Raw genomic sequence first — 13167 nt, 5'->3', positions numbered from 1 at the left:
GATCAGGTGGTGTGTACTGGCTCCTCCCCCTATGACCCTCCTCCAAGCCTCAGTTAGGATACTGTGCCCGGACGAGCGTACACAATAAGGAAGGATCTTGAATCCCGGGTAAGACTCATACCAGCCACACCAATCACACTGTACAACCTGTGATCGGAACCCAGTTAACAGTATGATAAAACGTAGAAGCCTCTGAACAGACGGCTCACAACAATGACAACCCGATTTTTTTGTAACAATAACTATGTACAAGCATTGCAGACAATCCGCACTTGGGATGGGCGCCCAGCATCCACTACGGACTACGAGAAATAGAATTATCGGTAAGTAAATTCTTATTTTCTCTAACGTCCTAAGTGGATGCTGGGGACTCCGTCAGGACCATGGGGATTATACCAAAGCTCCCAAACGGGCGGGAGAGTGCGGATGACTCTGCAGCACCGAATGAGAGAACTCCAGGTCCTCCTCAGTCAGGGTGTGACCCTGACCAAGTATCAGCTCGGCAAAGTTGTAAAGCCGAGAGCCCTCGGGCAGCCGCCCAAGATGAGCCCACCTTCCTTGTGAAATGGGCATTTACATATTTTGGCTGTGGCAGGCCTGCCACAGAATGTGCAAGCTGAATTGTATTACACATCCAACTAGCAATCGTCTGCTTAGAAGCAAGAGCACCCAGTTTGTTGGGTGCATACAGGATAACAGCCAGTCAGTTTTCCTGACTCCAGTCGTCCTGGAAACTATATTTTCAGGGCCCTGACAACATCTAGCAACTTGGAGTCCTCCAAGTCCCTAGTAGCCGCAGGTACCACAATAAGCTGATTCAGGTGAAACACTGACACCACCTTAGGGAGAAACTGGGGACGAGTCCGCAGCTCTGCCCTGTCCGAATGGACAATCAGATATGGGCTTTTGTGAGACAACGCCGCCAATTCTGACACTCGCCTGGCCGAGGCCAGGGCCAACCGCATGGTCACTTTCCCTGTGAGATATTTCAAATCCACAGATTTGAGCGGTTTAAACCAATGTGATTTGAGGAATCCCAGAACTACGTTGAGATCCCACAGTGCCACTGGAGGCATAAAAGGGGGTTGTATATGCAGTACTCCCTTGACAAACTTCTGGACTTCAGGAACTGAAGCCAATTCTTTCTGGAAGAAAATCGACAGGGCCGAAATTTGAACCTTAATGGACCCCAATTTGAGGCCCATAGACATTCCTGTTTGCAGGAAATGCAGGAACGACCGAGTTGAAATTTCTTCGTGTGGCCTTCCTGGCCTCACACTACGCAACATATTTTCGCCACATGTGGTGATAATGTTGTGCGGTCACCTCCTTCCTGGCTTTGACCAGGGTAGGAATGACCTCTTCCGGAATGCCTTTTTTACCTTAGGATCCGGCGTTCAACCGCCATGCCGTCAAACGCAGCCGCGGTAAGTCTTGGAACAGACATGGTACTTGCTGAAGCAAGTCCCTTCTTAGCGGCAGAGGCCATGAGTCCTCTGTGAGCATCTCTTGAAGTTCCGGGTACCAAGTCCTTCTTGGCCAATCCGGAGCCACGAGTATAGTTCTTACTCCTCTACGTCTTATAATTCTCAATACCTTGGGTGTGAGAAGCAGAGGAGTTAAGACATACACCGACTGGTACACCCACGGTGTTACCAGAACGTCCACAGCTATTGCCTGAGGGTCTTTTGACCTGGCGCAATACTTGTCCAGTTTTTTGTTCAGGCGGGACGCCATCATGTCCACCTTTGGTCTTTCCCAACGGTTCACAATCATGTGGAAGACTTCCCGATGAAGTCCCCACTCTCCCGGGTGGAGGTTGTGCTGAGGAAGTCTGCTTCCCAGTTGTCCACTCCCGGAATGAACACTGCTGACAGTGCTATCACATGATTTTCCGCCCAGCGAAAAATCCTTGCAGTTTCTGCCATTGCCCTCCTGCTTCTTGTGCCGCCCTGTCTGTTTACGTGGGCGACTGCCGTGATGTTGTCCCACTGGATCAATACCGGCTGACCTTGAAGCAGAGGTCTTGCTAAGCTTAGAGCATTGTAAATTGCCCTTAGCTCCAGTATATTTATGTGGAGAAAAGTCTCCAGACTTGATCACACTCCCTGGAAATTTTTTCCCTGTGTGACTGCTCCCCAGCCTCTCAGGCTGGCCTCCGTGGTCACCAGCATCCAATCCTGAATGCCGAATCTGCGGCCCTCTAGAAGATGAGCACCCTGTAGCCACCACAGGAGAGACACCCTTGTCCTTGGAGATAGGGTTATCCGCTGATGCATCTGAAGATGCGATCCGGACCATTTGTCCAGCAGATCCCACTGAAAAGTTCTTGTGTGGAATCTGCCGAATGGAATCGCTTCGTAATAAGCCACCATTTTTTATTTTTTTTTCCAGGACTCTTGTGCAATGATGCACTGACACTTTTCCTGGTTTTAGGAGGTTCCTGACTAGCTCGGATAACTCCCTGGCTTTCTCCTCCGGGAGAAACACCTTTTTCTGGACTGTGTCCAGAACCATCCCAAGGAACAGCAGACGTGTCGTCGGAAACGGCTGCGATTTTTGATATTTAAAATCCACCCGTGCTGTCGTAGAACTACTTGAGATAGTGCTACTCCGACTTCCAACTGTTCTCTGGACCTTGCCCTTATCAGGAGATCGTCCAAGTAAGGGATAATTAAGACGCCTTTTCTTTGAAGAAGAGTCATCATTTCGGCCATTACTTTGGTAAAGACCCGGGGTGCCGTGGACAATCCAAACGGCAGCGTCTGAAACTGATCGTGACAGTTCCGTACCACGAACCTGAGGTACCCTTGGTGAGAAGAGCAATTTTGGGACATGGAGGTAAGCATCCTTGATGTCCAGGGACACCCTATTGGTTCGCTATCACTGCTCTGAGTGACTCAATCTTGATTTGAACCTTTGTATGTAAGTGTTCAAAGATTTCCCATTTAGAATAGGTCTCACCGAGCCGTCCGGCTTCAGTACCACAATATAGTGTGGAATAATACCCCTTTCCTTGTTGTAGGAGGGGTACTTTGATTATCACCTGCTGGGAATACAGCTTGTGAATTGTTTCCAATACTGCCTCCCTGTCGGAGGAAGACCTTGGTAAAACAGACATCAGGAGCCTGCGAGGGGGAGACGTCTCGAATTTCCAATCTGTACCCCTGGGATACTACTTGTAGGATCCAGGGGTCCACTTGCGAGTGAGCCCACTACGCGCTGAAAATCTTGAGACGACCCCCTACCGCACCAGAGTCCGCTTGTACGGCCCCAGCGTCATGCTGAGGACTTAGTAGAAGCGGTGGAGGGCTCTGTTCCTGGGAATGGGCTGCCTGCTGCAGTCTTCTTCCCTTTCCTCTATCCCTGGGCAGATATGACTGGCCTTTTGCCCGCCTGCCCTTATGGGGACGAAAGGACTGAGGCTGAAAAGACGGTGTCTTTTTCTGCTGAGATGTGACTTGGGGTAAAAAAATAGGATTTTGGTACTTACCAGGTAAATCCTTTTCTTTGAATCCATAGGGGGCACTGGAGTACTCTTGGGATATGGACGGGCGGAGCCGAACAAAGGCACTGAATATTCAAATTTAGGACCCTCCCACCCCTCCATATCCCCGAGTACCTCAGTGTACTGTCTCAGTGTTTTTTACTGAGCGAACAGGAACGATATAGAGAGGTTGACAATGGAGAATACCTATAACATAACGGACAACAACAATGTTGACCCATAACCTTACTGTCAACTAAACAGTTGACACCATAACCGATAGAACTTTATAATTTGAACCAATCGGTGAAAATGTGTTACCATAAGCTCCTCTGAGCTTAATATCAATCAAGTAAAACTTGTTACCCTAAGCTCTCTTGAGCTTAAAACAACCCAGGTAAACTGCTCTGGGTGGGCGTCCAGTGCCCCCTATGGATTCAAAGAAAAGGATTTACCTGGTAAGTACCAAAATCCTATTTTCTTTTTCATCCACTAGGGGTCACTGGAGTACTCTTGGGACGTACCAAAGCTTCCCTCGTGGGCGGGAGAGCTGTTTGATACTTGTAACAGTAGGCAGCCCAAGGCTAGATGCTGATGGCGCCACCATTTATAACGTGTAAACGTGCACAAACATGGTGCACATGAAGGCTATATAGCCGCGTTTTAGACACTCCACGACCCACTGGGTCTGACATTCCCACAGAACCTGTGGGATGAGTTATTACTGACGTAGGCGATTGTAACCTAGCCTTAAGGTAAGCCTGACTTGTAGTCATTATTATTACCCAACTCGATAATGTCTGCTGAGAAACTGGCTAACCCCAGTTGGCAGTATCATAGAGAACAAACAACGTATTCATATCACGTACTGTTGACGTTCGGCACATATATAAACGCGTAATGCGTGTACCACATTCAGTTCTAGAATGTGCTGTCCACACAGGAACCCCTATTGGTACATTGATGTGAAGAATACGAAAGCGTGATTCGTCCGAAGATCTGCTTTGTCATGAGAAAACTGAAATACGGTGGCTTGGAATACAAGGCACCCAAATATGAAAACAAACCCTTGCCGAAGCCAAGGCTAGAAGAAAAAATTGTTTTCCAAAGTGAGAAACTTAATTCCCATTTGTTGAAAGGGTTCACAATATGAAACTGTAAGAAATCTGAACCCAACTTCAAGTCGCCTGGCGCTGTAGGTGGGATAAATAGAGTGTGAACTTTGATGACACCTTGTAGAAAGATGTGTACAGACGCAAATAGAAGCAAACGTCTTTGAAAATAAGTTTACCACACAGATACCTGCACTCTTCGTGCAGATCAACGCAGTTTTCCATCCCACCCCGTTTAACAGAATACGGGTTACTTGAAGGATGATGTTGGAACTTCCGAGGTTTACAACCTATGTAAGCACACGAAATTTTGTAAAAATGAGCTGCCTTAAACGGCTTACTATTTCGTAACATGGTTAGTATAACCGATACTGTAATGCTCAATTTCTTAAGAGGGCGGTCTGAACCCTCACCCCGTCAACCGCAGCTGCGGTACCTAGATAATAGGTACCTAGGGAACTATGGGTAAACTAACGTTTCCTGATGTAACAGGTTGGACGTATTATGAGCGGGCCAAGATCGTGTGCAAGTATTCCTTGAAAATTCGAGAAGCAAACTTCTCCGAAACCCATGAGATACCACCAGTATGACTGTGACAAACTGTCTTATGATCCGTTTTGACAACGGAGAGAGCAGCGGAAAATGGTGGAGCCAGATACACGATGCTGAATGACCACATGAATGTGAGAGACTCCACCGCCACTGCCCTTGTGATCTGTTTTGTACACATACTGAACTTTCGTAATTGTGGCGAGATGCCATCATGTATACTTGAGGGTAACCCCCTTCTGTGGACTCACATATGAAACACCTCTAGATTTAATGTCCAGTTTTCAGGATCCAAATCCTGACGGGTGAGATCCTCTGTCTAACAGATGTCCACTCACATAATGATCTCTTGACATTTTCACATAATGGTGTTCTGAGCCATTGAGGATCTGAGTTACCTGCCGCATTGCCATGCGGCTACTTGGTTCTCACTGGTTGTTGTGTATGCAACTGCCGTTGCCTTGTTTGACTGCTTAAGGCCAGCGTGGGACATGCATCAAAAATTTACATGAAACTCATGGTTGTTCCTCTCCACCGAAATCTTTAGTAAAAGGCGAAAGATTTATTCGTTCTGAAGAGAAACCAGAGTATATACCTGGTCAGACTGAAAGCGAATTATGTATTGCATTGTAAAATGCCCAGAGTTCTAGGACATTTATCGACAGCAATCTGTCGTGTTTTAGAACCTTTGTTGCTAATTTTAACTACAAATCCTGACCCTCTGCGACTGTCGTCCAGAGTATATGCACCCTTTTCCCTCTGTGGGAAACGCGAGTGAAGGGTGGCGAACTAAATTGAAAACACATCGTTATTCGTAATAGGTGAATACACCAATGTACCGCTAGTGTGCGTGTTTTGCACTAATTACTAGACGTACATTTGTTATTGCTGGTGTAGTAGGTAAAAGTCTTTGATTTACCGTATTTATCATCTTACCTAGGCATTGACATCGTTTAGACGGAATTAGATGCGATTGTTTTCGAACTTGATCTGCTACCGCAGTATACCTTAGTAGCGCAAGTTTAGAGGAACTTTGTTGAGACAGAGTTCGTATGTGAGATGAGCTATCATCCCAACATCACTTTTGGTAAATACCCAAAGCGATAAGCAACGGTAGACATGAAATGGTTAATGGTTGTGGCGAATTGCAAACGCTAAAACCTGTGATGAACAAACCGGAATGGGTATATACGCATTGCAAATGCCAGTATTTTGTGGCTCCAATATGCCAATACTACCTGCAGCAAATCCATTTTCAAACTGCAGTAAGTGATTTGTTGATTGCAACTGCGACGGAGCTGTATGGATTGGTTACCCCAACCAGAGGGGAATAAGCCACCCTGACTCTGCCTGTATTATAAAGACAGCTGAAACCCAGTAGAGACCAAATGGCTACCTGCCAATCCGTTCGACAGAGGCAGTCATGACCCTGTTGAAGTCTGGAAACCCCGCAAAGGTAACATGTAAAGACGCGCTCCCACAATTGGAAAAGAGGTCATCAACTACTGGCTTGCAGACCGTAGCGACCTGTCGTTACAAGGCGTGAGTGTTTGTATCACCGCCTTGAAACTGAAGTCTAAAGGGATTAAATGCCGGCACAAGAATTCCGTTTCGATTAACGGCTGAATATCAAATGTAGGACCAACAAGCTGTGGCCTTGTCGTGCTGAACTGGCGACGATGAAACGTCGTTAGAAGCTTTACAGATATACTCTGTAGCTTCTTTTAACCGTAATGTCTAGTGACCCAAATGTTTCATGGGTCTTTATGTTTGACACAGACGCATTTACCAATGTCGGATGGCGTCATATTGTAAACGATTAAATAGTGGTCAAAGTCTACTAAGTGGAACAATGGAGACATTGACTCCCTGTAATTTAGCAATGTATGTTCGCAACAACCCTGCACTATCTGAGTGCTGGTCTAATGAACCCTTCTCACTCGTGGTTATCGGTGTGAGATTCGACATAGAATCGTGCATTACATTATAAGACCAGTTAAATAAGCACTGTGGTACCCAAAGGGAATTCCTCTGGAAAACTGTCTTTTGTTAGAGCTGGCGGAATAACTTCCGAGACTCCGATGCCAATGTTATTTTTTTTTGGTCTGTACTAGAGCCTTACTCGCTATGCAGACAGACACCCCAATAGGCCACGGACAGCCATTGCACGCCTTATGACGTTATCATGTCATATATATATATTGTATTGGTGAACAGCATAATAATATTAAACTCAAGGTTGATTCTCTCTACGGAAATCTTTAGTAAAACTAAAGATTTATTCGCTGTGAAGAAAAAACAGAGTAATCTTTATGTGAAAAGCAGTTCACATGGCCTATGAAACCCGAACCAAATTCCTACTAACCCCCCTACGCCTCTGGTGGCTTAGAGATGTAGGGCAGGAATGTTCTAGAATCATGTAGAAAAACAGTTTACATGCCGATTAAAATTTCCCACTAACACCCCTGCGCCTCCAGTGGCTTAGAGATGTAGGGCAGGAATGTTCCAGAATCACAAACTGGAAAACAACAGGCAGCATGGTTAAAATGGCCCGTTTGCCATGCTGACCTTTCCGTATAGGTTATTATACAGTATAACCACAGGACGGTTACAACTGTTCTATGAATAAATATATATATAAGCTGATAGGCCATGATCACATCAGACATTAATATTAATATATTAATATAGGCTCCCTAGCTTTGTTAATAGCAGCCATTAATATAGGTTAAACTCTGAAAATCACAGCCAGTAATATAGTTCAATTATTACTGTCAGTATCGGTAACAAGCTTATATCTGTGATAGATATATATATATAAATATATATATACCCAGCTGGTCATATATCCGCCAGCTTCCACCGTGCCTCTTCCCCCCCTATGATCATCTGCGGGAAGCCTGCACTTGTGATCGTCTCTGTAGTGAGACTGATGGGCGGCCGGACGTAGCTGGGCGGCCGTGTTGGAAGCCTGCCCTGGCATTTGCAGGCCGTGACGGAGCGGCGGTCATACTGGTACTAAGTATGGCTTACCTGCTGTGCAGCCGTACGGAGCCCAGTGTGCGGCAGGACGGACTGGCGGCTACCGGAGCGCTGGGACGGGCGGCCTGATGTCAGACGGAGCAGCTGCTTCGTATGAACTCCCCCTGCTGCGGCAGGAGGGAGCTTGGCGGCGACCGGAGCGCTGGGACGGGCGGCTTGATGTCCCCGTCTGTGTGATACATAGCGGCTGTTTAGCGTCGTCTGATCTCCCCCTGCTATGCGGCAGGACGGAGTTGGCGGCTGCCGGAGCACTGGGACGGCTTGTCTCCTCAGAAGGTAGTGGCTGTCTTGGCGGGTATGAGCTCCCCCTGCTGTGCGGCGGGACGGAGCTGTATTGTATTCACATTAACCCACACATAGCGGGGCGGCAGCCTGCGCTGACCGCCCCGCTCCCCAGCCTACCTTTCTGTAACTTCTGGCTGTGGCGGGACTTTCTGTATAAGCTCCGTCCAGCTTCAGTGGTGTGACTCATGGCTGCAACGGGGCTTCGTTGTGTAAGCTCCGTCAGCTCTGTAGTCCTTGTGACGCAGTCAGCTTCCAGTGATCTATTGGCTGCGACGGCTTTTTGCAAGCCCGTCCAGCTCTCTAGTCCTGGCTGCTGTTTGTAGAAGCAGTGCTGTCTGTGGCCGTGAGGGTGCTCTTTGTGAGGACCGATACGCCATGCTGTCTGTGGCTGTGAGGGTGCTCTTTGTGAGGACCGACACGCCATGCGCTGCCCGTGCAGCGGCACTATCCCGGACCCATGTTTTTTCAGAAACTGGGAAGGGATGTGCTAAGTTGTAAAAATAAAAATTAAAAATAAAATTTAAAAATAAAAATCCAAGTGTGGCTATACCACAAGCCGATGTTCGTGCTGTGAGCACCGAAAAAACACTGGGACAGTACACTGAGGTACTCGGGGATATGGAGGGGTGGGAGGGTCCTAAATTTGAATATTCAGTGCCTTTGTTCGGCTCCGCCCGTCCATATCCCAAGAGTACTCCAGTGACCCCTAGTGGATGAAAAAGAAAGATGGATTTTCCAGCTGTTGCCGTGGCCACCAGGTCCGATGGACCGACCCCAAATAACTCCTCCCCTTTATACGGCAATACTTCCATGTGCCGTTTGGAATCTGCATCACCTGACCACTGTCGTGTCCATAAACATCTTCTGGCAGATATGGACATCGCACTTACTCTTGATGCCAGAGTGCAAATATCCCTCTGTGCATCTCGCATATATAGAAATGCATCTTTTAAATGCTCTATAGTCAATAAAATACTGTCCCTGTCAGGGTATCAATATTTTCAGTCAGGGAATCCGACCAATCCACCCCAGCGCTGCACATCCAGGTTGAGGCGATCGCTGGTCGCAGTATAACACCAGTATGTGTGTATATACCTTTTTAGGATATTTTCCAGCCTCTCAGCTGGCTCCTTGAGGGCAGCCCTATCTGGAGACGGTACCGCCACTTGTTTTGATAAGCGTGTGAGCGCCTTATCCACCCTAAAGGGTGTTTTCTGGCGGGAAAAGGTATACCGCCAATAATTTTCTATCGGGGGAAACCCACTCATCATCACACACTTCATTTAATTTATCTGATTCAGGAAAAACTACAGGTAGTTTTTTCACACCCCACATAATACCCTTCTTTGTGGTACTTGTAGTATCAGAAATATGTAACACCTCCTTCATTGCCCTTAACATGTAACGTGTGGCCCTAAAGGAAAATACGTTTGTTTCTTCACCGTCGACGCTGGAGTCAGTGTCCGTGTCTGTGTCGAGCGACTGAGGTAAATGAGCGTTTTACAGCCCCTGACGGTGTTTGAGACGCCTGGACAGGTACTAATTTGTTTGCCGGCCGTCTCATGTCGTCAACCGACCTTGCAGCGTGTTGACATTATCACGTAATTCCTTAAATAAGCCATCCATTCCGGTGTCGACTCCCTAGAGAGTGACATCACCATTTCAGGCAATTGCTCCGCCTCCTCACCAACATCGTCCTCATACATGTCGACACACACGTACCGACACACAGCACACACACAGGGAATGCTCTGATAGAGGACAGGACCCCACTAGCCCTTTGGGGAGACAGAGGGAGAGTTTGCCAGCACACACCAAAAACGCTATAATTATACAGGGACAACCTTTATATAAGTGTTTTTCCCTTATAGCATTTTAATATATATATACATATCGCCAAATAAGTGCCCCCCCTCTCTGTTTTAACCCTGTTTCTGTAGTGCAGTGCAGGGGAGAGCCTGGGAGCTTTCCCACCAGCATTTCTGTGAGGGAAAATGGCGCCGTGTGCTGAGGAGAATAGGCCCCGCCCCCTTTTCGGCGGGCTTCTTCTCCCGTTTTTCTGAGACCTGGCAGGGGTTAAATACATCCATATAGCCTCAAGGGCTATATGTGATGTATTTTTAGCCATAAAAAAGGTATTATACATTGCTGCCCAGGGCGCCCCCCTCAGCGCCCTGCACCCTCAGTGACCGCTGTGTGAAGTGTGCTGACAACAATGGCGCACAGCTGCAGTGCTGTGCGCTACCTCATGAAGACTGAAAAGTCTTCTGCCGCCTGTTTCTGGACCTCTTCAATCTTCGGCATCTGCAAGGGGGGTCGGCGGCACGGCTCCGGGACGAACCCCAGGGTGAGACCTGTGTTCCGACTCCCTCTGGAGCTAATGGTGTCCAGTAGCCTAAGAAGCCAATCCATCCTGCACGCAGGTGAGTTCACTTCTCTCCCCTAAGTCCCTCGATGCAGTGAGCCTGTTGCCAGCAGGACTCACTGAAAATAAGAAACCTAAAAACTTTTTCTAAGCAGCTCTTTAGGAGAGCCACCTAGATTGCACCCTGCTCGGACGGGCACAAAAACCTAACTGAGGCTTGGAGGAGGGTCATAGGGGGAGGAGCCAGTACACACCACCTGATCCTAAAGCTTTATTTTTGTGCCCTGTCTCCTGCGGAGCCGCTAATCCCCATGGTCCTGACGGAGTCCCCAGCATCCACTTAGGACGTTAGAGAAAAGGGGGTATACAGAGGAGGGAGGGGGGATCAGATAAGAGAGTGGGGCCTGTACTGAGACAGGGGGATACAGAGGAGGGAGGGGGGGATCAGATAAGAGAGTGGGGCCTGTACTGATACAGGGGGATACAGAGGAGGGAGGGGGGATACAGAGGAGGGGGGGGATCAGATAAGAGAGTGGGGCCTGTACTGATACAGGGGGATACAGAGGAGGGGGGGAATACAGAGGAGGGAGGGGGGATTAGATAAGAGAGTGGGGCCTGTACTGAGACAGGGGGATACAGAGGAGGGAGGGGGGGGGGGGGGGGATCAGATAAGAGAGTGGGGGCTGTACTGATACAGGGGGATACAGAGGAGGGGGGGGGGGGGGGGATACAAAGGAGGGAGGGGGGGGGGGGGTCAGATAAGAGTGGGGCCTGTACTGATACAGGGGGATACAGAGGAGGGGGGGGGGGGGGGGGGGGGGGAAATACAGAGGAGGGAGGGAGGGAGGGGGGGATCAGATAAGAGAGTGGGGGGGGCCTGTACTGATACAAGAGGATACAGAGGAGAAAGGGGGGGATACAGAGGAGGGAGGGGGGGATCAGATGAGAGTGGGGCCTGTACTGAGACAGGGGGATACAAAGGAGGGAGGGGGGGATCAGATAAGAGAGTGGGGCCTGTACTGATACAGGGGGATACAGAGGAGGGGGGGAATACAGAGGAGGGAGGGGGGATCAGATAAGAGAGTGGGGCCTGTACTGAGACAGGGGGATACAGAGGAGGGAGGGGGGGGATCAGATAAGAGAGTGGGGCCTGTACTGATACAGGGGGATACAGAGGAGGGGGGGGGGGGGGGATACAGAGGAGGGGGGGGGGGGATACAGAGGAGGGGGGGGGGGATATACAGAGGAGGGGGGGGGGGAGATACAGAGGAGGGAGGGGGGGGGGGATACAGAGAGGGGGGGGATACAGAGAGGGGGGGGGATACAGAGGAGGGAGGGGGGGGGATCAGATAAGAGAGTGGGGCCTGTACTGATACAGGGGGATACAGAGGAGGGGGGGGGGGGGGGATACAGAGGAGGGGGGGGGGGATACAGAGGAGGGGGGGGGGGGATACAGAGGAGGGGGGGGGATACAGAGGAGGGGGGGGGGGGAGATACAGAGGAGGGAGGGGGGGAGATACAGAGGAGGGAGGGGGGGATACAGAGGAAGGAGGGGGGGGATCAGATAAGAGAGTGGGGTCTGTACTGATACAGGGGGATACAGAGGAGGGGGGGGATACAGAGGAGGGAGGGGGGGGATCAGATAAGAGAGTGGGGCCTGTACTGATACAGGGGGATACAGAGGAGGGGGGGGGGGGGGGGGGGGGGGGGAGATACAGAGGAGGGGGGGGGGGGAGATACAGAGGAGGGGGGGGGGAGATACAGAGGAGGGGGGGGGGAGATACAGAGGAGGGGGGGGGAGATACAGAGGAGGGGGGGGGGAGATACAGAGGAGGGGGGGGAGATACAGAGGAGGGGGGGGAGATACAGAGGAGGGGGGGGAGATACAGAGGAGGGGGGGGAGAGATACAGAGGAGGGGGGGGGGGAGATACAGAGGAGGGAGGGGGGGGGATACAGAGGAAGGAGGGGGGGGGGATCAGATAAGAGAGTGGGGTCTGTACTGATGCAGGGGGATACAGAGGAGGGAGGGGGGGGGGATACAGAGGAGGGAGGGGGGGGGGGGATACAGAGGAGGGAGGGGGGGGATACAGATGAGGGAGGGGGGGGGGATACAGAGGAGCGAGGGGGGGATCAGATAAGAGAGTGGGGCCTGTACTGATACAGGGGGATACAGAGGAGGGGGGGGGGATAAGATAAGAGAGTGGGGCCTGTACTGATACAGGGGTATACAGAGGAGGGGGGGGGATACAGAGGAGGGAGGGGGGGGATCAGATAAGAGAGTGGGGCCTGTACTGATACAGGGGGATACAGAGGAGGGAGGGGGGAT

General features: G+C 49.9%; 1 protein-coding gene, 1 non-coding gene and 1 pseudogene across 3 annotated transcripts in view; all 3 read right to left on the bottom strand.

The window, feature by feature from the left end:
* The window catches only part of TIAL1 (TIA1 cytotoxic granule associated RNA binding protein like 1), an 86364-nt gene that overhangs the window by 21960 nt on the left and 51237 nt on the right, over positions 1–13167 (bottom strand). The window lies entirely within an intron of this gene.
* Positions 5623–5739, bottom strand: LOC134899864 (U5 spliceosomal RNA). The gene has a single exon (XR_010173413.1). It is a non-coding gene; the product is annotated as a U5 spliceosomal RNA (small nuclear RNA).
* On the bottom strand, positions 7348–7455 carry LOC134899948 (U5 spliceosomal RNA; annotated as a pseudogene).

The sequence above is a fragment of the Pseudophryne corroboree genome, chromosome 3 (genome assembly GCF_028390025.1).
Source record: "Pseudophryne corroboree isolate aPseCor3 chromosome 3, aPseCor3.hap2, whole genome shotgun sequence".
NCBI lineage: Eukaryota > Metazoa > Chordata > Amphibia > Anura > Myobatrachidae > Pseudophryne > Pseudophryne corroboree.
This window is presented reverse-complemented; position numbering and strand designations above follow the sequence as displayed.